Raw genomic sequence first — 26,512 nt, 5'->3', positions numbered from 1 at the left:
GATCTTTCTCAATAGATGAAGTAACTAATGACACTTAGTAAACATGGCTTTATTTCGGGGTCCAAAAGTCCTTACACAACGACCTGGGAAAAGTGTGTATAGGCCAGTAATGGGGAAATCACAGCCCTGGCGTAGTTCACATCCACACAAACTTCCTGGTCCTCATCTGTCAACAGGTAGCTGAAATAATGGCCTCCACTTCCTCCAATGAGCCCTTCATGTTGTTTTTGCTGTGTTGGTAAGTTCTCATTACCAAGTGCCTGAATTTCTGGGCTGCACCCAGCAGGTCAGAGTTGACTGCTCTAGATGGAAATGTGCACAAAGTTTTCACCTCTTTGTGTAATCAAACAACCTTTTCACATTTCCAAAGTTCCTGCAGATTCCAAGGCAATTGCAGAAGCTTTGCAATTCTACCTGGCTATATTTGTGCAGACCTCCGTCCACGCTGATGCTCCCGAAAGCGCTGCATTGCTGAAGACAGACGGTAAAGTCATTTGACTGGCAAGATGATGCTGAATTGATGTTGGCAATTTGATTGATTACCATTACTGTGCTCAGCTGTTATTTCTGTAGATCAGAGGGTTTTTATTTAGCATACCAACCCTGATGCTTCTGTTGATTCTTGCTTCTATGGTCTCAATTTGTATGTCTCCTGCTAACTCAGCAAGTTGAAAGAGTCTTGAATTCATCACTGATGGAGGTGATACATTTACCCATTCAAAGCGAAGAACTTATATTTACATTGTGTCCTGACGGGCTTCATAGCCAGTGAAAATAGTTTTGAATGCAGGCAATATTAGGTAAGGTAGAGAATGTGTGGCTAAATACACACCACCACCACTGCCACCAAACTCCTGACCCCCACATACACACACGTATAACATACACATACACTATATATAATGTACAAACACTGATATATACACACATAACACACATTCGCACGTGCGCGCGCACACACACATACACAAATATGCATGTGCATATATATAGCACATGTTTCAGGGTGTGAGGGTCAGGCAAGGTGCGCAGTAGTGAATTGGTGATGAAAACGGTGAAAAGGTCAAATCAGGATAATGCAAAACTTCAAATGTTTTGGAGTTGTCAGTCATTCTATTGGCAGATTAAAAGAGCCACTGGAAGGAGCCTGTGGTAAATTCTGGAATGGTAATCCAGAGTTGGAGCTTTTGTGTACGTTTGTTATGTGATCACAGTCAGGCAGTGGCCAATGGATCACGGCGATTAGGAATGTACCCGACAGCAGCCGGTCTCTCAGCTTATTGAGGCCGTTGATGAGAACCAAAAGTACAACACAGCTGCCGAAGAAATCATCTTCAGCATGAAGAAGGTGTGGAAGATGGTGATGATAAAAGCCACAAATGACCGATAACTTTCACCATAACTGGGATCCAACTGGCTATTGATGGGATGGACAGTGAGAAGGAGCATGCTGAGGCTACCTAGCATCATAATGAGGCTCTCCTCACCCGCCCATGGGAGGCTGGTGAGGAATTTCTTGCACAGGCACCGAGTGGAATAACAGAACTCACCTAACAGATGATCCAAGCAGAGATGTTGTATGTTCTTGGGCTGAGGAGGCCAATATCCACCTTCCTACTTGTCCAATTCTCTCATTGAAGCTATAAAGCCCATATAAATACACAGGGCTTTTACATGTAGCTCAAAAAGAGGGAAGGCATGTTTGTCTGCATTGATGACATGGCAGACTGGAACACAGTTGCCTGAAGACAGCATGCAAGGCAGAAAAAGATGACTGAATCACCATTAACTCCCATCAGTTTTCAGTGTCTTATACTGACCCGGATCAGGTCATTGTAAAATACCTTGCACCTATTTCCTGCAGCACTGTGCTGTCATTTTCCTTTTACGTAGAGCACATTTGTAAGTGTACCAGGTTATATTGGAGGCTTCATCAACTACCTCGAAGCTTTAGAATTTTGTGGGCATATGCCTAAAATTCAAATTACTGTTATTTTGCAGTGGAAGCGGTAATGATTTGGTGAGAACTAGTGTGAAGATCTGGATGTGAGTTTGCTCACTGAGCTGGAACGTTCGTTTTCAGACGTTTTATCACCATACTAGGTAACATCATCAGTGAGCCTCCGACGAAGCGCTGGTGTCATGTCCCGCTTTCTATTTATCTGGTTAGGTTTCCTTGGGTTGGTGATGTCATTTCCTGTGTTGGTGATGCCATTTCCTGTTCTTTTTCTCAGTGGGTGGTAGATTGGCTCCAAGTCAGATGTTTGTTGATGGAGTTCCGGTTGGAATGCCATGCTTCTAGGAATTCTCATGCATGTCTCTGTTTGGCTTGTCCTAGGATGGATGTGTTGTCCCAATCAAAGTGGTGTCCTTCCTCATCTGTATGTAAGGATACGAGTGATAGTGGGTCATGTCGTTTTGTGGCTAGTTGATGTTCATGTGTCCTGGTGGCTAGCTTTCTGCCCGTTTGTCCAATGTAGTGTTTGTCACAGTTCTTGCAAGGTATTTTGTAGATGACGTTCGTTTTATTTGTTATCTGTATAGGGTCTTTTAAGTTCATTAGCTGCTGTTTTAGTGTGTTGATGGGTTTGTGGGCTACCCTGATGCCAAGGGGTCCGAGTAGTCTGGCAGTTATTTCGGAAATGTCTTTGATGTAGGGGAGAGTGGTTATGGTTTCTGAGCCCGTTTTGTCTGTTTGTTTGGGTTTATTGCTGAGGAATCGGCGGACTGTTCATAAGGTACCCATTCTTTTTGAATACACTGTATAGGTGATTTTCCTCTGCTCTGCGTAGTTCCTCTGTGTAATTCCAATGAGCCACCACACACTGCAGCACAGAGGAACTACGCAGAAAGCGGGACATAACACCAGCACTTCGTCGGAGGCTCACTGATGATGTTACCTAGAATGGTGACGAAACGTCTGAAAACGAACTTTCCAGCTCAGCGAGCAAACTCACATCCAGAACCTCGACCTGAGCTACAAATCTTCTCAAAACTCCCTCGTGTGAAGATGTTTGGGCCTGTTAAGTTTTATATGTAATAATTAGAATTCAGAAATGAAATGCTGCCCACTGTCATGTATTTTATTACGGGGACTGTGTTTTTGTTTTAGTTAGCAATTTTCATTTAGAATGCTGCATTTTTTTCAGGAGCGTGTTAGGTGTGCTAAACAAGGAAAGCTGTATTCCCTTTCTGGTGCATTGATGTCTGAGCTGAGATTTAGTGTTCAAATCTCTGGAGTGGGATTTGATCTCATAACCTTCTGATGCGTTGCTTTATTGTGTGGCTTGAAGGTTTATTTGCAAATGCACAGAAGTAGTATGGATTGTTCTCGGTATTTAAAGAGTGAGTTGTCTTTTTTTCATGATTCTCAAATCTCCTCTGTTCCAGATGTGTTGTGTAATAAGCGCAAAGATGTGCAGCAAACAGAGCCCTGCCAATATCTAATGTTTTTGTGAACATGCTTCACCGCTAACCACCGTCCCCCCCCCCAGCCGAGATGGCACATTTCAGATCAAAAACCTATTTTGTTAAACTGTTTTGACTCATTGACATGCCCCCAACAAATAAAACTGTTGTTTTGTCAAATTGTCTGAAATCTGTGCTCTCCATACACCACTTTTATTGTTTCTTCACAGCAGATTTCTATTTAAGCCCTGCAATCTTTTGAGATTTCAGTGCTCCTCCAATTCAGGCCTCCGCTTCATCTAGCCCCATTTTGTTTGCTCCAGCATTATTACTTGTGCCTCCAGCTGCCTCGGACCTTAAGCTCTGGAACTCCTTCACTAAACTTTTCCATCCCTCTGCCTCTCTCTCCTCCTCTTAGACACTGTCTTTAAAACAAAATTTGCAATCTTCCCAATGTGAAATAAAATGTAGTAATCTTCAGGAGAAAGTAAAGAGAAAGCACATACTAACTTTAAGCCATTCACGCCGCCACGAAACTGTCAAATGCTTCACAACCAGTGACTGACTTCTAATAGATGTGGAGGTTACCAGTGTTGAACTGGAGTGGGCAAAATCAGAAATCATATGACACTAGGTTATATAGTCCAGCAGCTTTATTTGGAATCACATGCTGTTACAGTTTAAAATCAAGGGTCCAACGTTTGACACAAGTTTTTTTTATGTCATAGGGTTATGTATGTTTGAAACTCACTTCCTCAAATTGTGATGGAAGCAGATTATTTTCAAAGCAAAGGTAGAGAGATTCCTGATAACCAACAGAGTGAAAGGTTTTCTAGGGTTGGCAAGAGTGTGGAGTAATCAGGTCAGCAATAATCTAACTGAATAAGTAAGCAAACTTGAGGGGCCAATGACTTACCTCTGTTTTGAATTAATATGTTCATATGCAAATCTGGTAAAATCAGAAATTGAGTTTTTGTGCATTTCTTTGCAAAGCTGGGGTCTCCCTTGGGATTGGCCCTGGGACACCTTTAGGGAAGGTAATGTGCTCTTTGGTGAAGGTCAGGTGCCCTTGGAATGTTAACAGTAGGCAAAAAAAATCTTCATAATAAAAGGTGTAAACTCATCATTGTCAAGCTCATTGGAATGGCCCATAGGCTTCTCAAAATCTACAGTCAAAACTATCAGCACCTGTCAAAAGCAATTTTAAAAGGGAACTGCCAGGACATTTAAAGGTCTTGCACTTTAAATCTTTGAGATCGTGATTCAAAATGCTTAAAATAATACTTTCTATTTCACTCTGACTATTGACGTAAGCCTGGGATTCTCCATTCAAATGACTGCTACATGATAAATTTCACAATCATCCATTATCACAGTTGAATCCCTGCCATTTCAGTGTGTGATTGACAGCTAGAAGTGGTTACAGATATATTGTGGGACTGTGAATTCCGATGCTAGTTAGAAAGCTGTATTTAATTGGAGGAATGCAAATAGAGTAAACAGGTTTTTAATGATAGAGAGTATATTGCTTTCAACATAGTGAAACCTGTAAGACAATTGGAACTACATTTGAGTGAACGTTCTGTTATCTAATTTCTGCATGGGTTGCGAGGTCTGCCCATGATGGACACTTGGTAAATTGGCATGGGTTGGCACACAGGGGTAGATTGAGCCTTGCATTTGTTCAAGGGGAGTGGGAAAGACTTTTGGATAGGAGGTGTGAGGAGTATTGAGGAGTGGGGGAATGTGCCGAGGCAATGGAGCATGGGGTGGTGGTCCAAAAAGTGGTTTGGGGCATGTCTTAACATGACGGGCATGAGAGGCAACTAGATGAAGAGACACACAGTTGCGAGGGCTGGAGTGATGTCTCGTGTTTTATTCTGTATTTTTAAATGTTGTATAGGGTGCCCATGCACCCAATCCATCTTTGTATGTTCTTTGTATGCTCTCTGATGAAGGGCCTAGTCCCGAAATGTCAGCTTCTGTGCTCCTGAGATGCTGCTTGGCCTGCTGTGTTCATCCAGCCTCACATTTTACCATCTTTGTATGTGCCTGCTTCCTTGGTATTTTTGAAATGTTCTAGCCAGTGTTCTAAACCAGCCCATGCTAACCACTAACTGGAAATGCATTGTCCAGAACTGCTGTTAAAAGTCAGCTTTGTGGACCCAGGACTTCTCCCAGATTTGCACTTTGAACTCCCTGAAAAAAAATCCAAGTCCTTTACATTTTGGGCTGGAGATCAAACTCCAAGACTGTAGGGCTGATTGTACAACATGCACTCTCATGGAATGCCGCTGCCGACGGCTTTAAAATCAATGTATCTTTGTCCGAGATTACACGAGGTGAGTAATTGCTTTGGAAAGTTACCAGTGCCTACAAGTCAATGTACCAGCAGGAGACTATGCCTTCAGAAGTAAATAAATATTCCAAACTGCTAATTTCAAAAAGTTCTATTGGTTACAAATTCAGCACCAAAACACAGACCAACACAAAGGCTAACTCTTCATAATAAAACTAAGGATGTATCACGTTGTTGGAGATGCCCTCTTTCAAGCGACATCTGAAGTCAAGGCACCATCTTCCTGTTCAAGTGAATGTAAATGATAGATCCTGTAGTGCTATTAAAAGAGGAGAACAGTGAGTTCTCCCAGTAGCTTGGCTAATATTCTTGGCATGTATTTATCTCTCAAATCGACTATTGAAAACAGATCAGCTAGTCATTCATCAGGTTTGCTATTTGTACAACCTTGCTGTGCACAAATTCAATTACATTTTCATCGATGAGAGGACTACATATTCAAAGCAGAATCAGCAGTCACACAACACCAGGTTGTGTTCAAATAGGTTTACTTGAAATCGCAAGCTTTCAGAGCGTTGCTCCTTCGTCAGGTCTCTTTAATATCTGTATAACTGAAATCTAATCTTTTCAATGCAGTTCCCTTCAATGAAATATCACATTTTATTAGGTTTCCTAATTACTTGCAGTATGTGCATACTAACATTCTGTGATTCATGTGCTCGGACCACCAGACCCCTCTGATTTCACAGTTCAGCAATCTCCCACCATTTGATACTGAACTTTTGCATTATTTCTAGCACAGTGAATAATGTTGCATTTTCTCACATTGTACTCTGTTTGCCAGATCTTTGCTGACTTAACCTACCTATATCCCTTTCGAACCTCATTTATTTTTCTTTTCACCATTTACTTTCCTCCTATCTTTGTGGTATTAGCCAGTTTAGCTACCATATCTCTGTTCTTTAATCCAAGTAATTTCTGTAAATTGTAATAAAATTTAAGGCCAATTAATGGCTATTAAGAGGTCAATCTTCTATCCATGCCAATATCTTACCTCCCCGTACCATAAGCTTTTGTTTTCCACAACAAACATTTAGAACATAGAACATAGAACAGTACAGCACAGAACAGGCCCTTCAGCCCACAATGTTGTGCCGACCATTGATCCTCATGGATGCACCCTCAATTTGATGTGACATTTTATCAAAAACCTTAAGAAAATCTCAATGCTACATGTATTCAGATCCAAAGCTTTAGTTCTGTTCTTGTATTATTATTGTAATCTCTAGTCTTTTCTGTTGACGTATTCTTAGATTTGAATTCTGTATCCCTTCCTGTCATGATCTATTTATCATTTCCCATATCAATACCATGCTTTCTTGCCTTCTTTCCACACATTGATTTACCTCATTCTCCCAAGATTTGATCATTTGCTTCAATTATCTAGTTTAAAAGCCTGTACTTCCTAAGTTGAGCAGCTCACTACAACTCTGGTCCCACTAAAGATCAGAAGATGTTGACACCTTCACAGGCCTCACGTTTTCCACAAACTTTCCCAATGCCCCACAAGCTGGAACCCACCAGCCTTTGGGCTACAGATGAATCCCTGTGGTCTGATTTGCTTCATGCCAATTTTCACTTGGTTCACCTTTGTGATTTCATTTTTCTTACTTTGGTGCCTAGCTCCTCCTAGTGATGCTACAGAATCTCTTTCCTTGTGTGTATGTCACTGGGTCTGTGTTACTGGTACATGGCAGCTGGATCCTTCCTCTCCAGTCCTCAGTCGAAGAACTGAGCTTTGGAGGCAGATAGGCAGCGCAGCCTTCTAGACTCTCTCACTTTACCGCAGAGAAACGTGTCCACCCTACTCACTGTGTACTGTCCTAATTACCACAATATTGTTTTTGCTCCCCCTGCATTTGAATGGCTTCCTGCACATTTGCCGTGCATTCTCCAAACTCTCTTTCAAATAAGCTGAAAGAATCTCAAAACTGTTGTGTAGTTGTATAAATTTCTTTAACTATCTCAGTTGCAGCATTAGGCCCTGCTCTGAGCAGTGACCAAAGCAGAAGACATTCTCCAAAGCCATCTCTGGAAATGAAGTGTCCAAGTACAAGATTCAATCACCAGAGATCGCAAAATCCCGCTTCAGTGGAGGCAGCTAATGATGTAAATGGCTAACTGCCAACAATACTTGTTACCTGTCGCTACCCTTTTCTTTTTTATTCCTGTTTGTTAAATTAAGATTTTTACCTAGATACTTTGTGCCTAAGATGGTGCCATGAGCGGTGATATTATAAACTGTTCACTGTACTCCTGCACTTCCATACTTGAGTACATGTTATAATAAAGGATATTCTATTCCACCCCATTTCCAAATCCTGTGAGAATGGAAGTGTTGTGTTTGGGGTCAGGGTTTGCTGTTTATGGGGTCATCAGCCATTTTCACCACAATGGAGAGGCTCTGTGCTGTGGTGAGAATCCTCACCTGGGTTTATTTTTCATTGTTGGCAAGTTGCCAAAGGTGGTAGCTGTTTCCCCTTCTGTGTGTATCAAGTTCATCGTTACGAGATAGATTGTCTTTGTCTTTAATACTGGAGATAAATAACAGTATTTGTCAACCACTTCAAGCAGAGTGTTATTTCAGTTGATCAAGAACGGTCATACAACACTAGTTGTCTAGGTATATGGTCAGGAAGGACAAGGCACACACAGTGTGAAGAGATAGTCCACTGGTCTTTGTAGATAAGTCTCCATATGGGTAACTAGCATAGCATCAGCAGCACAAAAGAATTATCTGGGTATCAATATGTTTTTACCTTTGCTTTCAGTCTTGATAGTGGTAGATCTGATGGATTAGACTCCTTGGGACCAAGTTGATGGTGATAAGGCCTGTGTTCTCAGGAGCTTGATGTATGGCTGCAAGTTATGACTTAGAGCTATTAAGAAAAGAAAAAAGGTCAATCATTTTAAGAAGGAGTTATATATAGTTCTATGAGCTAAAGGGATCAAACAGTAAGGCAAGAAAGGAGGAATGGGGCTTGACTTAAATAATCAGCCATGATCAGATTGAATGGTGGAGCAGACTCAATGAGCTGAATGGCCCATTCTTGATCCTATTTTCGATGTTTCTGTATTTAAGCTTGACGCTTCATTGTGGATATACTGTGGCAGAACACAATCACAAACATGGCAGCCTTCTCAAAGGCAAAACACCCAGTATATTTAGCAGTCCTTAAACAGAGGCCATCTTTCATTGGCTCAGTCACATCCACATGTTGCAAGATGGCTGCATGCCCAAGAGGTTTAGATATGGTGAGGTAGCTGGAGTGAGACGGTCAGGAGAGCCCCTAAACTCTGTTTCAGCAATGTTTGCAAGTGAGAAGTGAAGGTCCTGTGTATTGATTCTCACACCCAGTCATCAGTAGCTGATGGCAGAGGGAAATGATGACAATTTCTGTGGGTTGCTCTACAACACTATGGTGTGCAGTGGTTCCAGCAGCCTGGTAATATGCCAGCAGTGACAGCAACATCCTACAGTGCCACTTGGTGGAATCATCATGGCACATGTGGTCAAAACTGTTCCTCAGTGATTGACATCATCAACAAAGCTGTGCTTTTATGAATTGAAGCCTCCTATCTCAAATAGATTGTTTTTACTTACATAGATGGCTAGGTGAAAACAGAGACTGTGGTTCAGGAATACGTTATGAGTTGCTTTGATTTTTCAGGCACTTCCCACCATCATTCCCTACAAACGAGCGCACTCGTGCCAAGTTTAGAGTTGATCACTTCTCAAACAAAGATCAACATGGATTAGAACCTGGGACCTGTCCACTTTGCATGATATCAAATCCCCATTGACGTGTGCTTTTGTTCTGTTTGAGTTGCAAGTTACCAGGAGCTTTTAAAGCTTGAAGTGTCTGATTACAGATCTGTAGGAAGTGTCTTCAGCAACATCTGCTCACTGTCTGTCAATAGTAGCATGTTCTTGAAAATGTTACTGGGCCTCCTGAGAGTTTTTGGACAAGAGCTTTGAATTTCCAGTGACTCAGAAGCCTGGAGACACAAATTTAATATGACTCATTGCCTTGATACTTGAGTGGGCCCTCCTGGGGTTGCCCTGTATAAATTGATTGGATTTGTAGGTACTCTGAGAGTTTAAAGACTACAGGGCATAAACTCATTTAGTATCTCATCATGCTCCTGGTCACAACCATTTGCTTTATGATGTGTGATGATGAGGATTCACAGAAATGTGATGTACAAGATCCTAAAACAGAGACCACCAGTTTATGGCTTCTGTGTATTGCTGTCTCTTTTCTGTTTGTACCTGCTGTATTTTTGTGTGGTTAGTTTGAGTTTTTTTTTGCCTGTGATGTTTCTGTGTGGGGTTATGTTTGATGGCCATTTATGTTGTCTTGTGTTTATGTGCATGTGTGTGTGTGCGTGCGTGCAGGTTTATGGATTTGCATATGTGGCTTCAGCTTGCATATCTGTTTGTGTGCATTTTGTGAAGTTGGTAGGTATAAAGGTGTGTGTGTGTGTGTGTGTGTGTGTGTGTGTGTTTGAGATTGGATATGTTGGCTTGGGTTAGTTAGGCTTGTGTGTGTTACAGTGTGGAAACAGATCATTTGGCCAGTTGAGTTCACACCATCCCTCCAAAGAATATAGTAACTCTAAAGAACCTAACTGCATTTATCTCAATGCAATAAGTCTTAATAGGTAAGGCTGATGAACCCTGAGCACATTTGAGAGCATAGGACTGAGATATCATAGTTATTGCAGAAACTTGGATAAGAGATGGACAAAACTTGGCAGGCCAATTTTCCTTATTTCGATGCTATATGAAGGATAGAACAGGAAGCAAGAAAGGAGTGGGTACTGGCATTTTTGATTGAGGAATACATTACTGCTATAATTAGGAAAGATAATTCTGAAAAATCGTCCAGTGAAAATACATGGCGAGAAATTATAAATAAGAAAGGAAAGATTACTTTGATGAGATTGTAGTATAGGCCCCCCAATAGTAAGAGAGAAGTAGAGAAACATATGTATGGACATCTCCAATATATTTAAGCATAAGTTTGTAACAATGGGGAATTTTAATTCTCCAAAAATTGACTGGCCCTACCACAGTCTTAAAGGTTTGGATGATGAAGAATTTGTCAAATGTGCTCAAGAAAATTTTCTTTATCAATATGGGCTTGAGATCGATATGACAGGTCAGCACAACATCGAGGGCCGAAGGGCCTGTACTGTGCTGTAATGTTCTATGTTCTAATATGTGGATGCTCCTACTAGAAAAGGAGCAAAACCAGACCCTCTTGTGGGCAATAAGGCAGGGCAGGTGCCTGATGTAAAAGTGGGGAAATACTTTTGGGTCGAGTGATCATAATCCAATAAGTTTCAAGAATAAGCCTTCCATAAAAGCTAAAGTTTTTAATTGGAGTAATGCAAATTTTAATGGCGTGAGCTAAAAACTTTCATAAGTTGATTGAGTAGACTGATCGCAGGTAAAAGGACGTCTGACAAGTGGGAAACTTTCGAATGTGTGAAGACAAGAGTTCAGAAGCATTTTGTTCCTGTTAAAGTGAAGGTGAGGCTGGTAAGATTGAGGAACAATGGATGAATAAAGATATTAAGACGTTAAGAGCAAGATGGTTGGGCCTCTTAAAAATTAGGGAGGCCATCTTTGTGTTGAACCAGAGGAGGTGGGGGTGATACTAAATGAGTATTTCACATCAGTTTTCAATGTGATCAAAGAAATGGAGTCTAGAGAATGCAGAGAAATAAACTTTGCTTTAAAAACAGTTCATATTACAGAAGAGGAAGCTCATGAGATCTTGGAGACTACAAAGGTCGATAAATCTCTGGCACCTGATCTAATGTATCTCAGAATGTTGTGGGAAATAAGGGAGGAAATTACGAGGCCCCTTGCAGAAATATTTGCATCATCTATAACTAACGGTGAGTTGCCTGCTGACTGGAGGGTGGCTACTGTTGTACCTTTGTTTGTAAGGAGAAACCGAGGAACTATAGACCTGTGAGTATGACTTCGCTTGTGGGTAAATTGTTGGAGGTGATTATAAAGGATAGGATTTATGGACATTTTAGAGAGACGAGAGTTGATTAGGGATAGTCAGCATGGTTTTGTGCATGGAAAGTTGTGTCTTACAAACTTGATTGAGATTTTTGAGGAAGTTATCAAAAAGGTTGGTGATGGCAACTTAGTAGATGAAGTTTGTTTGGATTTTGGTAAAGCATTTGACAAGGTTCCACATGGTCGACTAATCATTAAAGTTGGGTTACATGGGATTCAGGGTGAGCTTGCCAATTGAATGCATAAGTGGCTTAATGGCAAGAGACAGGAATAATGGAGGAGGGTTGCTTTTCGGACTTGAGGCCTGTGACCAGCAGTGTTCCACAGGGATCGGTTCTGGGTCTTCTGTTGCTTGTCATTTATATAAATGATTTGGTTGAGAATATAGAAGGCATGGTTAGTAAGTTTGTGGATGACACCAAAATTGGTGGTGTGTACAGTGAAGAAGTTTACCTAAGATTACAAAGGGATCTTGGTCAAATGGGTCGATGGCCTGAAAAATGGCAGATGGCGTTCAACCTGGATAAATGTGAGAGATTGCATTTTGGTACAATAAACAAGGGTAGGGCTTGTACAGTTAATGGTAGGGCCTTGGATAGTGTAGGAGAACAGAACGACCTAGATGTGCAGATACATAATTGTTTAAAATTTGCGTTGCATATAGACAGGAGCATTAAAAAGGTGTTTGGCTGGCTTGCCTTCATTGTCCAGTCCTTTGAGTGTAGGAGTAGGGAAGTCAAGTTGAAGTTGTACCTGACAATGGTGAGACCTCCTTTGGAATACTGTGTCCAGTTTGGGTTTCCCAATTATAGGAAGGATATAATCAAGCTGGAGAGGGTTCAGAAGAGATTTATCGGGATGTTGCTGGGTACAGACAGAAAGGCTAGATAGGCCGGGACTTTTTTCACTAGAGTATAGGAGGTTGAGAGGTGACCTGTAGAAGTTTATAAAGTAATGAAAGGTATGGATAGAGTTGATGGCAGTTGTCTTTTCCCTAAGATGGGGAATTTCAAAACTAGGGACCACGTTTTTAAGGTGAGAGGAGAGAGATTTTCAAAAAAGAATTGAGGCAAATTTTTTACACAGCGGGTGTTTTGCGTGTGTAATGAAGTTCCTGATGAAGCGGTGAATGTGGGTACAATTACAATGTTTAAAAGACATTTGAATGGAGATATGAATCGGAAAGGTTTGGAGGGATATGGACCAGGAGCAGGCATGTGGGACTAGTTTAGTTTTGGGATTATGTTCAGAGTGGACTGGTTGGATCGAAGGATGTACTTCCGTGCTGTCTGACTCTGAGTCTAAGACCATCCCACCCACACTCAGCCCCCTACCCCATCCCTGTAACCCTGCTTTTTCCATGGCTAATACACCTTGCTTGCATGTCTGTGGGCTTTGGGGGGAAATCGGAGCATCCAGAGTAAACCCACGCAGACACGGGGAGAATGTGCAAACTCCACACACATAGCTACCCGAGGGTGCAACCGATCCCAGGTCTAGCTACCGAGCCACCATGCTGCCCTGTATTTAGATTTGCACTCCATGTTTTGCAGGGACTATGGTATTCATGGTATTGTTGCATGTGCATGTTGGGGGTGTGTGTTTTCTGTTTTCTGGTTTGTGTTGGGTGATTTTTTTTCTGTGCTATTGTGGTGTGTTGGGTTTTGCACATCTGTGTGCTGGAATTGTTTTGGAAGTGTGTACCTCTGCAAAATAATGTTTCATGTAATTTAACATTTACATCTGAAATGTTTTAATTACAATCAAACAGACTTCACTCCTTTGTGGATTATCTGTATGGTGACTCAAAATAAAGTGAATTTCGATCCTCCATACAGAATGCCTTAATTTATCTTTATTCTTGGCAAGTAATGTTCCTTTGGAAATATGTTTGAAGTTTATGCTGCTGGGTGTTATGGTGGATTGGTCATGTAAATAATCTTTTTCTCTTATGACTCTGCAACTGAAATTGCAAGTTCCCACCACCACTCAAGATCTAATCCATGCCAAGTCCACGCAGGAATTAATCTAATATCTGCAGCAGTCCAGGATAAATTTGGCAATGTAAAACCTATGGGATTATGGTTCACTCTCCCAATATTAAAATGCCTGACTGAAGTCCTCCCTCTGATAGCTCAGTGAGAGTGTTCTCCAGCCCACACAGTGTTGTGGTGATTCATAGCGAGCTAGCCCAGCTTCAAAGATTGGTCTACATAGTTTGTACAGTTCTCGATTGAAATGACAATGCTTGTCCCTGTGTTAGGGAGGGAGAAAAAGAATCCATCAAATCCTGATCAACGTCATCATTCCTGTTATGAATGTTTGTGAGCTGGCTTAACTCTTATCTTTCTTTATCTCTCGTGCTCTCTCCCTCCTTTCTTTCCCGCTCATTCTTTTTTGCTCTCGCTCTCCTTTCTTTCTCACTCGCTCTTTTTCACTTTCGCTTTACTTTCTTTGTTGCTCTATTTCTCCTTTTGCTCCCTCTTTCACTCTCACGGTGTTCCTCTCTCATGGTCTTCCTCTCTCGCTCTTCCCCCATTAAGCAAAATATCTGACTATGGCAAATACACCAGTGATGTGGCCTTACCAATATATACAAACAGGCGCAAGCATTCTGCAGCTCAATGAAGCCAAAGCAAGTTTGACTATCTCATCTTTTGTTTAGCCTAACCCGAGGATCAACCTCAGTGTTCCATAGCTCTGGGTCTTTTATTTTAACTACCATGACCAACATAGCCACTGGAGACTTTTGGAGACTTACAAAAGGCCTTTGATACAGTGCCTCATGGGAAGCTGCTGAGCAAGGTGAGGGCCCATGGTGTTCGAGATGATCTACTGGCTTGGATTGAGGATTGGCTGTCTGACAGAAGGCAGAGAGTTGGGATAAAAGGCTCTTTTTCGAAATGGCAACCGGTGAGAGTGGTGTCCTGCAGGGTTCAGTGTTGGGGCCACAGCTGTTCGCCTTATATGTTAATGATCTGGATGAAGGGACTGGGGGCATTCTGGTGAAGTTTGCTGATGATACAAAGATAGGTGGACAGGCAGGTAATACTGAGGAGGTGGGGAAGCTGCAGAAAGATTTAGACAGTTTAGGAGAGTGGTCCAGGAAATGGCTGATGAAATTCAATGTGAGTAAATGCGAGGTTTTGCACTTTGGAAAAAAGGAATACAGGCGTGAACTATTTTCTAAACGGTGAGAAAATTCGTAAAGCAGAAGTACAAAGGGATCTGGGAGTGTTGGTCCAGGATTCTCTAAAAGTTAACTTGCAGGTAGAGTCCGTGATTAAGAAAGCGAATGTAATGTTGTCGTTGATCTCAAGAGGGTTGGAATATAAAAGCAGCAATGTGCTTCTGAGACTTTATAAGGCTCTAGTTAGGCCCTATTTAGAATACTGTGTCCAATTTTGGGCCTCACACCTCAGGAAGGACATACTAGCCCTGGAGCATGCCCAGCGGAGATTCACACGGATGATCCCTGGAGTGGTAGGTTTAACGTGTGATGAATGGCTAAGGATCCTGGGATTGTACTTATTAGAGTTTAGAAGGTTGAGGGGAGATCTAATAGAAACTTACAAGATAATGTATGGTTTAGAAGGGGTGGACGCCAGGAAGTTGTTTCCGTTAGGCGGGGAGACTAGGACCCGTGGGCACAGCCTTAAAATTAGAGGGGGTAAATTTAAAACTGAAATGAGACGACATTTCTTCAGCCAATGAGTGTGGGCTTGTGGAATTCATTGCCGCGGAGTGCAGTGGAGGCCGGGGACGTTGGATGCTTTCAAGGCAGAGATCGACAAATTCTTGATCTCACAAGGAATCAAGGGCTACGGGGGAGAGTGCAGGGAAGTGGAGTTGAAATGCCCATCAGCCATGATTTAAATGGCAGAGTGCACTTGATGGGTCGAATGGCCTTACTTCCACTCCTATGTCTTATGGTCTTATGGAGTTGGGAGTGTGGTATGCTGAATAATAGGAACTGAGTCCCAGCAATCCAAAGTCTCTCCTGCCTTTGTGCCCCGATTTTTCTTATGCTATCCCGTCATACAGGTAACCAGGGTCCACTGTTTAACTGAGTAGCTGTTAACATCACCACTCGGTGCATTCCCTCTTGCTGCTGCTGTGTGTATCCAACACCCTGCAGTGGAGTGGATCAGTGTACATGAAGGACACTGACAATCGCAGCACAAAATGAAATATTAGATGTGCTCCAAGCTGTGAGCTGTTCTGTGGGAGTAGCACTTGATTTGACATTTCAGGTTCCCATCCTGATTTTAACAGAGGAGGAGACAGTGGGAGCTAATCATCACTGAAATGTATTTTAACTTGCTGTAAGATCTAAATTGACACTTGAGCAGTTTTTGTACAAACTTCAAGTGGAATGAAAATATTGACTGGAGTGAGCCATTGTTAATATTGATTTGCCCTAACACAACCAAACTCTCTCTCTCTCTCCTCTTTTTAAACATTTCTTAAAGCCTGCTTGTTTGGCACACCCATCCTGATAGCTCCTCGTTTGCCTCTGTGTCACGTTGTAACTGACAATGTTCCTATGACGCAGATGTGAGTTGTTTGAAGTTTGTTTTGTTTTGCACTCTAAATCCCCTCCTAAAGACGACAACTCCTTTTTGGGATAACAAAGTGTGAGGCTGGATGAACACAGCAGGCCAAGCAGCATCTCAGGAGCACAAAAGCTGACATTTCGGGCCTAGACCCTTCTTCAGTGAGGGGGATGGGGAGAGGGAACTGGAATAAATAGGGAGAGAGGGGGAGGCGGACCGAAGATGGAGAAAAGAAGATAGGTGGAGAGGAGAGTATAGGCGGGGAGGTAGGGAGGCGATAGGTCAGCCCAGGGAAGATGGACAGGTCCAGGAGGCAGGATGAGGTTAGTAGGTAGGAAATGGAGGTGCAGCTTGAGGTGCGAGGAAGGGATAGGTGAGAGGAAGAACAGGTTAGGGAGGCGGGGACAGGCTGGGCTGGTTTTGGAATGCAGTGGGGGGAGGAGACGAACTGGGCTGGTTTTGGGATGCAGTGGGGGGGAGGGAAGATTTTGAAGCTTGTGAAGTCCACATTGATACCATTGGGCTGCAGGGTTCCCAAGCGGAATATGAGTTGCTGTTCCTGCAACCTTCAGATGGCATCATTGTGGCACTGCAGGAGGCCCATGATGGACATGTCGTCTGAGGAATGGGAGGGGGAGTTGAAATTTTGTCACATCTCCTTGTTAAATCTACTCAATGTTCTGGGATCCATCACACTCTGGGATAGTGATTTCCACAGGTACATGGTCCTTTCAGAGAATTAATTCCTCCTCATCATCAGTTTTAGCCACCTCATAGACTAAAACAATGGCCTCTTGCTCTGGATTGCCCAACAAGGGAAAACATCTGCGTGAAATACACCACAGCAGTCATCATCTGTGAATCGACACCCAAAAAAACGCCAACTCTCCGACACCACCTCCTACCGCCCCCTTGATCATGACCCCACTCCCGAGCACCAAACCATCATCTCCAATACCGTCCATGACCGTATCACCTCAGGGGACCTCCCACCCACAGCCTCCAACCTTATTGTTCCCCAACCCAATACCGCTCGCTTCTATCTCCTTCCCAGAATCCACAAACCTGCCTGCCTTGGTCGACCAGGGAGGTGTAGTTGTTTATTGCAAACCGAGCAGATGTGTTCTGCAAAGCGGTCCCCAAGCTTCCTCTTGGTTTCCCCAATGTAGACGAAGCCACACCGGGTGCAGTGGATACAGTATACCATATTGGCAGATGTGCAGGTGAACATCTGCTTAATATGGAAAGTCATCTTGGGGCCTGGGATGGGGGTGAGGGAGGAGGTGTGGGGGCAAGTGTAGCACTTCCTGTGGTTGTAGGGGAAGGTGCCGGGTGTGGTGGAGTTGGAGGGGAGTGTGGAGCGGACAAGGGAGTCATGGAGATAGTGGTCTCTCCGGAAGGCAGACAAGGGTGGGGACAGAAAAATATCTTCGGTGGTGGGGTCTGATTGTAGATGGCAGAATTGTTGGAGGATGATGCATTGTATCCGGAGGTTGGTAGGGTGGAATGTAAGAACGAGGGGGATCCTCTTGGGGCGGTTTTGGCGGGGGCGGGGTGTGAGGGATGTGTTGCAGGAAATGCGGGAGACGCGGTCAAGGGCGTTCTCGACCACTGCAGGGGGAAAGTTGCGGTCCTTGAAGAACGTGGACATCTGGGATGTGCGGGAGTGGAATGCCTCATCCTGGAAGCAGATGCGGCCGAGGCGGAGGAATTGGGAATAGGGGATGGAATTTTTGCAGGAGGGTGGGTGGGTGTATTCTAGGTGTCTGTGGGAGTCGGTGGGCTTGAAATGGACATCAGTTTCTAGCTGGTTGCCCGAGATGGAGACTGAGAGGTCCAAGAAAGTGAGGGATCTGTTGGAGATGGCCCAGGTGAACTTGAGGTTGGGGTGGAAGGTGTTGGTGAAGTGGATGGACTGTTCGAGCTCCTCTTGGGAGCAAGAGGCGGTGCCAATACAGTCATCAATGTAATGGAGGAAAAGGTGGGGTTTGGGGCCTGTGTAGGTGCGGAAGAGGGGCTGTTCCACGTAATCTACAAAGAGGCAGACATAGCTTGAGCCCATGTGGTTACCCATGGCCACCGCCTTTGTCTGTAGGAAGAGGGAGGAATCGAAAGAGAAGTTGTTGAGGGTGAGGACGAGTTCGGCTAGGTGGATGAGGGCGTCGGTGGAGGGGGACTGGTCGGGCCTGCGGGACAGGAAGAAGCGGAGCGCCTTGAGGCCATCTGCATGAGGAATACAGGTGTATAGGGCCTGGACGCCCATGGTGAAAATGAGGTGTTGGGGGCCAGGAAATTGGAAGTTCTGGAGGAGGTGGAGGGTGTGGGTGGTGTCACGGACGTGGGGAGGGAGTTCCTGGACCAAGGGGGAGAAAAATGGAGTCCAGATAGGTGGCGATGAGTTCGGTGGGGCAGGAACAGGCTGAGACAATGTGTCGACCAGGGCAGGCAGGTTTGTGGATTTTGGGAAGGAGATAGAAGCGGGTGGTATTAGGTTGGGGAACAGTAAGGTTGGAGGCTGTGGCTGGGAGGTCCCCTGAGGTGATGAGGTCATGGATGTTATTGGAGATGATGGTTTGGTGCTCGGGAGTGGGGTCATGATCAAGGGGGCGGTAGAAGGAGGTGTCGGAGAGATGGCGTTTTTTTGGGTGTCGATTCACAGATGATGACTGCTGTGGTGTATTTCATGCAGATGTTTTCCCTTGTTGGGCAATCCAGAGCAAGAGGCCATTGTTTTAGTCTATGACGTGGCTAAAACTGAGATGAGGAGGAATTAATTCTCTGAAAGGGTCATGTATGTGTGGAATTCACTATCCCAGAGTGTGATGGATACCAGAACATTGAGTAGATTTAAGGAGGACCTGAGACAGATTTTTAATCTCAAGCATTATGGGAAACAGGTAGGAAAGTGGAATTAAGACTGTGATGAAATAGTGGTGGTCACGTTAAATAGACTTCAGGGGCTGAATAGCCTACTCCTACTTCATGTACTTTTGTTCTTCTGTTTTATCCTCCTGTCTACTCCTTACGTGAACTTAGACTGAGTGTCTGTAGCCTGTGTAGGGCACTTGTTGGAATGCACATTGTCCTGCTCGGGGACAGCCATTGGGAATGGTTACCCTGGCCGGATTTCCTTTCTGCCAACTTAAACCAACAGTCACTGCAAATGGAATGTGCTAAGTCAGCACAAGAGATCAAAATTGAGATCTTGTATTTCTATAGAACAACAGAGTGTATTGCTATTTAACATAGCTTTACAGTCTGGAATTCAGTTGTGGCTACAATTCAAGGTACTTGATTGTGAAGCGTTTTGGGATGTCATGAGTTTGTGAGTGGTGTTATATCAAAGCAAGCCATTCCTTTGTTGCTTTTACTGCCAGATTGAATTATTCCTGTGCTGGTGAACAGTTGGTAATATGCACCCTGCCAACAGTAACTATCGCAGCATTAAACTAGTACAAGACATGGCAATCGATAGGTGCCAGCTCTGGAAATCATATCATATTTGTGAGATTCTGTGGATCTGTCTGCTGATGTCTCAGCTAGTCCCTGGTGTGGTTAGTGAGGAACCAAGCCATTGCAGTTAGTTTCCAGTACTGATCCTTCAAGTTTGAGTGAGTTCATTTTTATAATCCATTCTGATGATCCTGGGTTACCAAAGGAAAGATCAGCCAGTTCAGAAGAAAGAACATTCTTGCGTGTTGTGATTGATACATCACTTGGCTAGGAGTTGACTGGCCATGTAGAGATTAAGGATTAGCCAATATAAGAGGTGAGACTGCCTGTTGAATTGGTGGATTGAAGATGTGGTCAAAAGGAAGTGATTGATTGTCAGAGATGTCGAGCACAAAACCATTTGACACTGCACATCGAACATTTAATTTCAGGGTAAATGGTCCAAGCCTCTATCATGACAGAGGGTTACTATGTGCGTTCTTCTGATCTTGCTGTGTAATGCGTGGAAATTATTGCAGGATTGAAAACAGCCACCAAGGGCTTCATTTCAGTCTATGATTCTGACTTAGTGATAAGCCAAGCATTGTCTTTCAAGGCAGTTGCCACATCAGTTTTATATTTCCTGAAATGTGGAGAATCTTTCAGTAGGCTTTCCCCTTTCATTATTTGTGGATTCTTCCCCTGCTGAGAATGTGGGAAATGCACTGAACATCTAAAGAGAGCGACTTTTGAATCCCCGTCGCTTTGGTTAAATCTCAGTCCCCAGTCACTACTCACCAAAGTTCATTTCCTGTAATTCCCATTTAGTTTTGTTTCCCAGTGAAAAGTTCTACAAATTACAATCACTTTTACTGATTTGCTTTGGATTTTTTTTTGAGTTGGGCAGGTTATGGCACCAAGACTAACTATTGAGCTTGATCGACTTTATTGCAGATATCTGTTTTACTGAGTCTGCATTTCTTTGTAACTACTGCAACAGCGACTATTTTTCATGTAGTTTTGCTGCTGTCAGAGTTTCTGATGAGAAATTCTGAGGTTGAACACGATACACTACTGGAACTCTTATCACAATGGGTCGGAGAAATTGAATTCTACCAGGTTTTCAAAGGACTAACATTTGCATGTTCAAATATTAGCGCATGGCAGAAGACATTGAAAAATAAGTGTTGCAGGCTATTCAGTCCCTTGAGCGCTGACATCCAATAAAAAGCATGGCTGATCTGATTGTAACCTGAAGTCCACATTCCCCCGACCCCCATAACCCTTCAGTCTGATCCTAAAAATATTCAAGGACTCTGCTTCCACCACCTTTTCACAGAGACAGTTCCATAGGTTTGCAACTCTGAGAGAAAACAAATTGACACATCTCTGTTTTAAATGGATGGCCTCCAGTTTGAAACAGTGACCCCTAATTCTAGACTCACCCATAAGCGGAACCAAACCCCCCTCAGCTACCCTGGCCCAGACCCTTCAGGAATTTATGTTTCAACTAATTTGCCTGTTACTGTTCTGAACTGCAGTGGATATAAATTTAGTCTGATCAACTTTTCCTCTTAAGCCAAACCTCTCATTTCAGGTGTTAGGCCATTAAAGAGTCTCCGAATTGTCTCCAGTGCATTTGCATCCTTTCATATATAAGGAGGCTAAAACTGTACGTAGTATTCCAGATTCTGTTTCACCAATGTGCTGTATCATTGAAACATAACCTTCCTAGTTTTGCATTCCATTTCCCATGCAATAATTTATGACATTCCATTCGCTTTTCTAATTGCATGCTATCCCTGCAAACCAACCTTTTGTGATTCATGCCATAGGCATCCTGATCCATCTAAGTCTCAGAATTTAGCAATCTCTCACAATTTAGATACTATGCTTCATGTTCATTCTTCCTGCCAAAATGGACAACTTCACATTTTCCTGCATTGTACTCCATTTGCCAAATCTCAGTCCACTCACTTAACCTGTAACATCTTTATGTTGACTTCACAACTCACTTTCCTACCTATCTTGAGTGGTCAGCAAATTTAACATCTATATTTTCTCAACCTTCATCAAAGTTATTCATATAAATTGCACGTTACCAAAAGGATGTGGATGCTTTGGACAGGGTGCAGAGGAGGTTCACCAGGATGTTGCCCGGTATGGAGGGTGCTAGCTATGAAGAGAGGTTGAGTAGATTAGGATTATTTTCATTAGAAAGACGGAGATTGAGGGGGGACCTGATTGAGGTCTACAAAATCATGAGGGGTATAGACAGGGTGGATGGCAAAAAGCTTTTTTCCCCAGAGTTGGGGACTCAATTACTAGGGGTCATGAGTTCAAAGTGAGAGGAGGAAAGTTTAAGGGAGATATGCGTGGAATGTTCTTTACATAGAGGGTGGTGGGTGCCTGGGACACGTTGCCAGTGGAGGTGGTAGACTCAGACACGTCAGTGTCTTTTAAGATATATTTGGACGGGTACATGGATGGGCAGGCAGCAAATGGACACAGACTGTTAGAAAATAGATGACAGGTTAGACAGAGGATCTTGATTGGCGCAGGCTTGGAGGGCCGAAGGGCCTGTTCCTGTGCTGTAATTTTCTTTGTTCTTTGTTCTTTGTACACAGTTGAGTTCCCAGCACTGATCCCTGTGACACACCACTTGTTACATCTTGCCAAACTGATATTAACAAAAAACACATGCACTTAATCTCTGCTTCCTGTTAGCCAGTCGATCTTCGATCCATACCCATATTCTACCTCCTACATCATGAACTTTTATTGTCAACAAAACATCTTCAATGTGGTACCTTATTAAATGCTTTCTTGAACTTGAATTCATCCAGTTGCTCCTGTCTATCTGCAGCACACAGTACCTCCACATAGGACTCCAATAGGTCGGTCAAACATGACTCCCCTTACACACAACCTTTTAATGTTTTGATATTGTCAGATAGCTTGAACTAATCCAAGTGCCCTATTATAACTTCTTTAATAAGACTTTAGGATGAAATTCATCAGGTCCTGGACACTTATCAGTCTGTAGCTCCAACAATTTACTCAGTTCCTCTCCTGAATGACTTCTGTGAATTCTTTTATCTGTTGCATTTCCCAATTTCTCACTACTTCTAGGATGTTCCTTGTATCCTCTATAGTGAAGACGAATTACCTGTTCCTTTCATCTGCTATTTTCCTTATTTTTCATTGTTAGTTCTCCAGCCTTACTTTATACAGGACCAAGCCTCACTTTGTTAATATTTTTCTAATTTAAATTTTCTTACTATCCATTTTTATATGTCTGGCCAACTTTTTCTCATATTCTAATTGTTCCCTTTTTACTAATTTCTTTGACATTCTACCACCTGTGTCTGTAGAATTACATACTTTATTTTTTAGTTGAATGCTGCCTTTAACATTTCAACTTGAATAAGGCTGGTGGGTCTGGCCCCGAGAATTTTTCTTAATTATTTAGGAGGCATCTGTTCTGTGTATTCTGAAGTATTCCCTTAAATGTCTTCCATTCCATATCGATTGACTAATCCTTTCACCTGATTTGCCAATTCACTTTAGCCAGATCTGCTTTCATCCCTGTGTAACTTCCCTTTTAAATTATAAAACGAAATCACAGACCTGCTTCTGTCTTCCTCTCTTTAAATGTAAAGCTCGATCACATTACGGCCACTGCTACCTAAGGGTGCCTTCGTTATGAGATCATTAATTAATTATATCTCATTGCAAAATACCAGTCCAAAATAGCCTGAGCTCTGGTGAGCTCCAGAACATAATGTTGAAAGAAGCAATCCTGAAACAATTCAATGAACTACTCATTGAGGCCCATCTGACTTTTGCAGTTGATATGTACAATAAAATCTCCCACGATTTTCACTCACTATACCTTTCTGATAAGCTTTCATTGTTTCTTTCTTTAACTCCCTTTACTGTTGGTTCCTGTGAGAGGGTCTGTTCACCACTCCACAAGTCCTCCTGTTCGCACTTCTTATTTCTACCCAAACTCTTTCTCATCTTGCTTTCGTAACTTGAATGTTTCTTCTCAATCATTAACTGCCAGAGCCACCCTTCCATCTTTTCCTACTTTACGGAATTAATGTTCTGTACCCTTCAAGATTCAGGTTCTTAGCCATAACATCCTGATGCCATGTCTCTGTAATAGCTACCAGATCGAACTTAATCATTTCTAGCACTTTTGGTTCATTTGCAAATGCAACATGTATTCAAATGTGGAGCTTTTAGTTTTTTCTTTTACTCTATTCTTACCTGTTGATTGGCTGTTTAGATTAATACTCTCTATGCTTTCCTTTCACGCTTTGTTTATCATTTTCCACATTAATACCTCTCTTTGGACTTTACTCTTTAATTTACCACATCTTCTAAAATTGGATCCCTTGTGTCAACTACTCAGTTGAAAATGCCCTCCACTTCATAGTTATGTGCTTGGCCCAGGCATTGTTCAAATAGAGAACAAATTTCTCTCTTACTGGCGCCAGCCCCCATGAACTGGAACCTACTTCTCCCACACCAGTGTTCTCTCTCTTTGCTCAGTGTCTGCTTATTGTTTTTTGTTAATTCACTGAGTTGTATGGCAGTGTGATAGGATTGGAAAGATCAGTGATCCAAGCTGTCAAGTTAAGAAAAATCTTTTCTGATTGCATGAAAGCAGGAAGCACCTTCGCATTTCTGCTGCTTTCATTTATAGTTTAATAGTTGATATTCATTGCAAGTGAAATGGGCGTTTCTGATCTATTTCAGGTAGATATCACATCTGTCTGGAGAACTGGAGAAGGAGTGGATATGTTTGATCACTTTAATACTCTGCCCCCATATATTTCAAGCTTTGCAAAGAAATACTTGTGCACCATTTGAAAGCTGATGATGTTCTTTACTGTGGGAGGGTGCAGCTCCAGTATAATGACACAAGCTCTCCTCCTTATAATCTGATGAAACCGACCTCCCCTTGGTGTTCAGAATGTTTTCCTTGAACACTGTCACATGGAATATGAAAATGATTGATGACTGTCGCATTTTGTGGAGTGGGGTGTTTTGTCGTCACCAAGATTCTGAGCTGTACTTTATCGTTTTGGTTCTGTTCCACCAGCCTGACCTTTGCAAACTATAAATATCACTGAACAAGCTCGCAGCCAGAGAGAAAATAACGTCCGTCATCAGCAGTGTGTGGGTCAAAAATTTCATCCTCTTGAATTTTTGCGTCCAATTTTCCAGCTTTATATGAGGACCTGAACTGCCTCTGGTGGTCCCAGCTGATTGTGAAACATTCAGACATTCCATCAATTTGGTGCCTTTTACTAAGGTGAAAGATGTCTACTGTAGAGTGACGTGTAAATGGCTCTGAAGAAGAGTCATCTGGATGCGAAACGTTAGCTTGTTCTCTCCACGCTTGTTGCCTGGCCCACAGTAATTTCCAGCATTTGCTGTTTCCACTACAGATGACAGCATCTGCAGTAATTTGCTCCTAACTGTAGGGTGAAGTGTGTGATAACTCTTGCAAGGAGCCTTATTCTGGTAAAACATGAAAAGTTATAACCGCCTTTTAGGTTAATGGTCCACCATGAGGGCATCTACCTCAAGTACAGCAGCTGCTTGGCCTTGATTGTTATTCATTGCTTCTGGCTCTGGACTCACCACATAAAACCATTTTATATCTCTGATTCCAATAGATTTGAATCATCATCACTAGCACTCATTTGCTAACAAGCATGATGAGAAATTCCATTCCCTGGCTGTGGGTTCTTGTGCTTTTTGTGTAGGTTGATTCCAATCCAAGAGCCGTATGTCTGACCACACATTTGGCTGGTGTTTCTGGGAGGTGGAATTGGACCTTGGCTTTGAGATTACTGACATTGCTTTCTCCTCTGGTTCCTTTTCCATACTTTCCCTTGCGGATGGGTGTTCTGAAAGCGTTGCGTCCTTTCATTCCAGGAGCTTCCTATTTGGTTTCTTCTGAACAAAGGACCCTTGTGTGTTGACATCTATCTTGCATTTCTCTGTTGTATAAGATAATGTTTTTGAAAGGGTTAATGTTGGAAATTGCATTTGGTTCCACCCGATCTGTTGATGTTACACAGTCTTGGATGGAGAATCAAGAAGTCAACACCAGGTCCTGATGGAGTGTCATCTCTGGCTCCTGATGGTCTTTCTTTGGTACTTGACTGATAATTATAAGTTCCATCCATTACTATGATGCAATAAGCTACATCTTGTGTCAGGCAAGTGCCTGTTCTGGTTAAAACTCAGTAGTTGCTTATCCTCTACCATTGCTAAATAGATATGCCTTGAGACTCAATACAGGAAAGCGAATTATGGGACTGTTGTGGTAAAGTGGTCTCTCTACCAGGAGGCTTGCATTCAAGATATTTGTCCAAACAGAATGATTGATTTAAGACCGTATGGGAAGGAGGAACGTGGCAATGTTGTCCTCCACTACAAGCCACCAGTGGCTTGTATCATACAACAAATAACCATTACTTTCTGGGATGTTAATAACAATAAGAAACTTAAAATACACGCCCAAGACAAACTACATTTACTTGGCTGTCACCAGGATCTACTTCATGAAACAAATATCCTTGTCACAGACGTCAGGCTACACCATTTTTGTTTCTGGCACTTAGTATACGTGAATGACCTCGCCACATGGGTTTGATTTGCACTGAAGTGGGCATCTATTCTGCTCCAATG

General features: G+C 42.7%; 1 protein-coding gene across 29 annotated transcripts in view; it reads left to right on the top strand.

Annotated features, from left to right (window-relative positions):
- Positions 1-26,512, top strand: part of pknox2 (pbx/knotted 1 homeobox 2) — a 422,222-nt gene that overhangs the window by 168,842 nt on the left and 226,868 nt on the right. The window contains exon 1 of one of the 29 annotated variants that reach the window (XM_059639003.1): positions 2,717-2,738. The exons of the other annotated variants lie outside the window; for them this stretch is intronic. The gene's annotated coding sequence lies outside the window, so the exon portion shown is untranslated. Of the gene's footprint in view, positions 1-2,716; positions 2,739-26,512 lie in introns of those variants that run through there. 29 annotated transcript variants of the gene reach the window in all.

This window comes from Stegostoma tigrinum, chromosome 32 (genome assembly GCF_030684315.1).
Source record: "Stegostoma tigrinum isolate sSteTig4 chromosome 32, sSteTig4.hap1, whole genome shotgun sequence".
Classification (NCBI taxonomy): Eukaryota; Metazoa; Chordata; class Chondrichthyes; order Orectolobiformes; family Stegostomatidae; genus Stegostoma; species Stegostoma tigrinum.
Note: the sequence above shows the minus strand (reverse complement) of the source record. Positions and strands in the feature narration are given on the sequence as shown.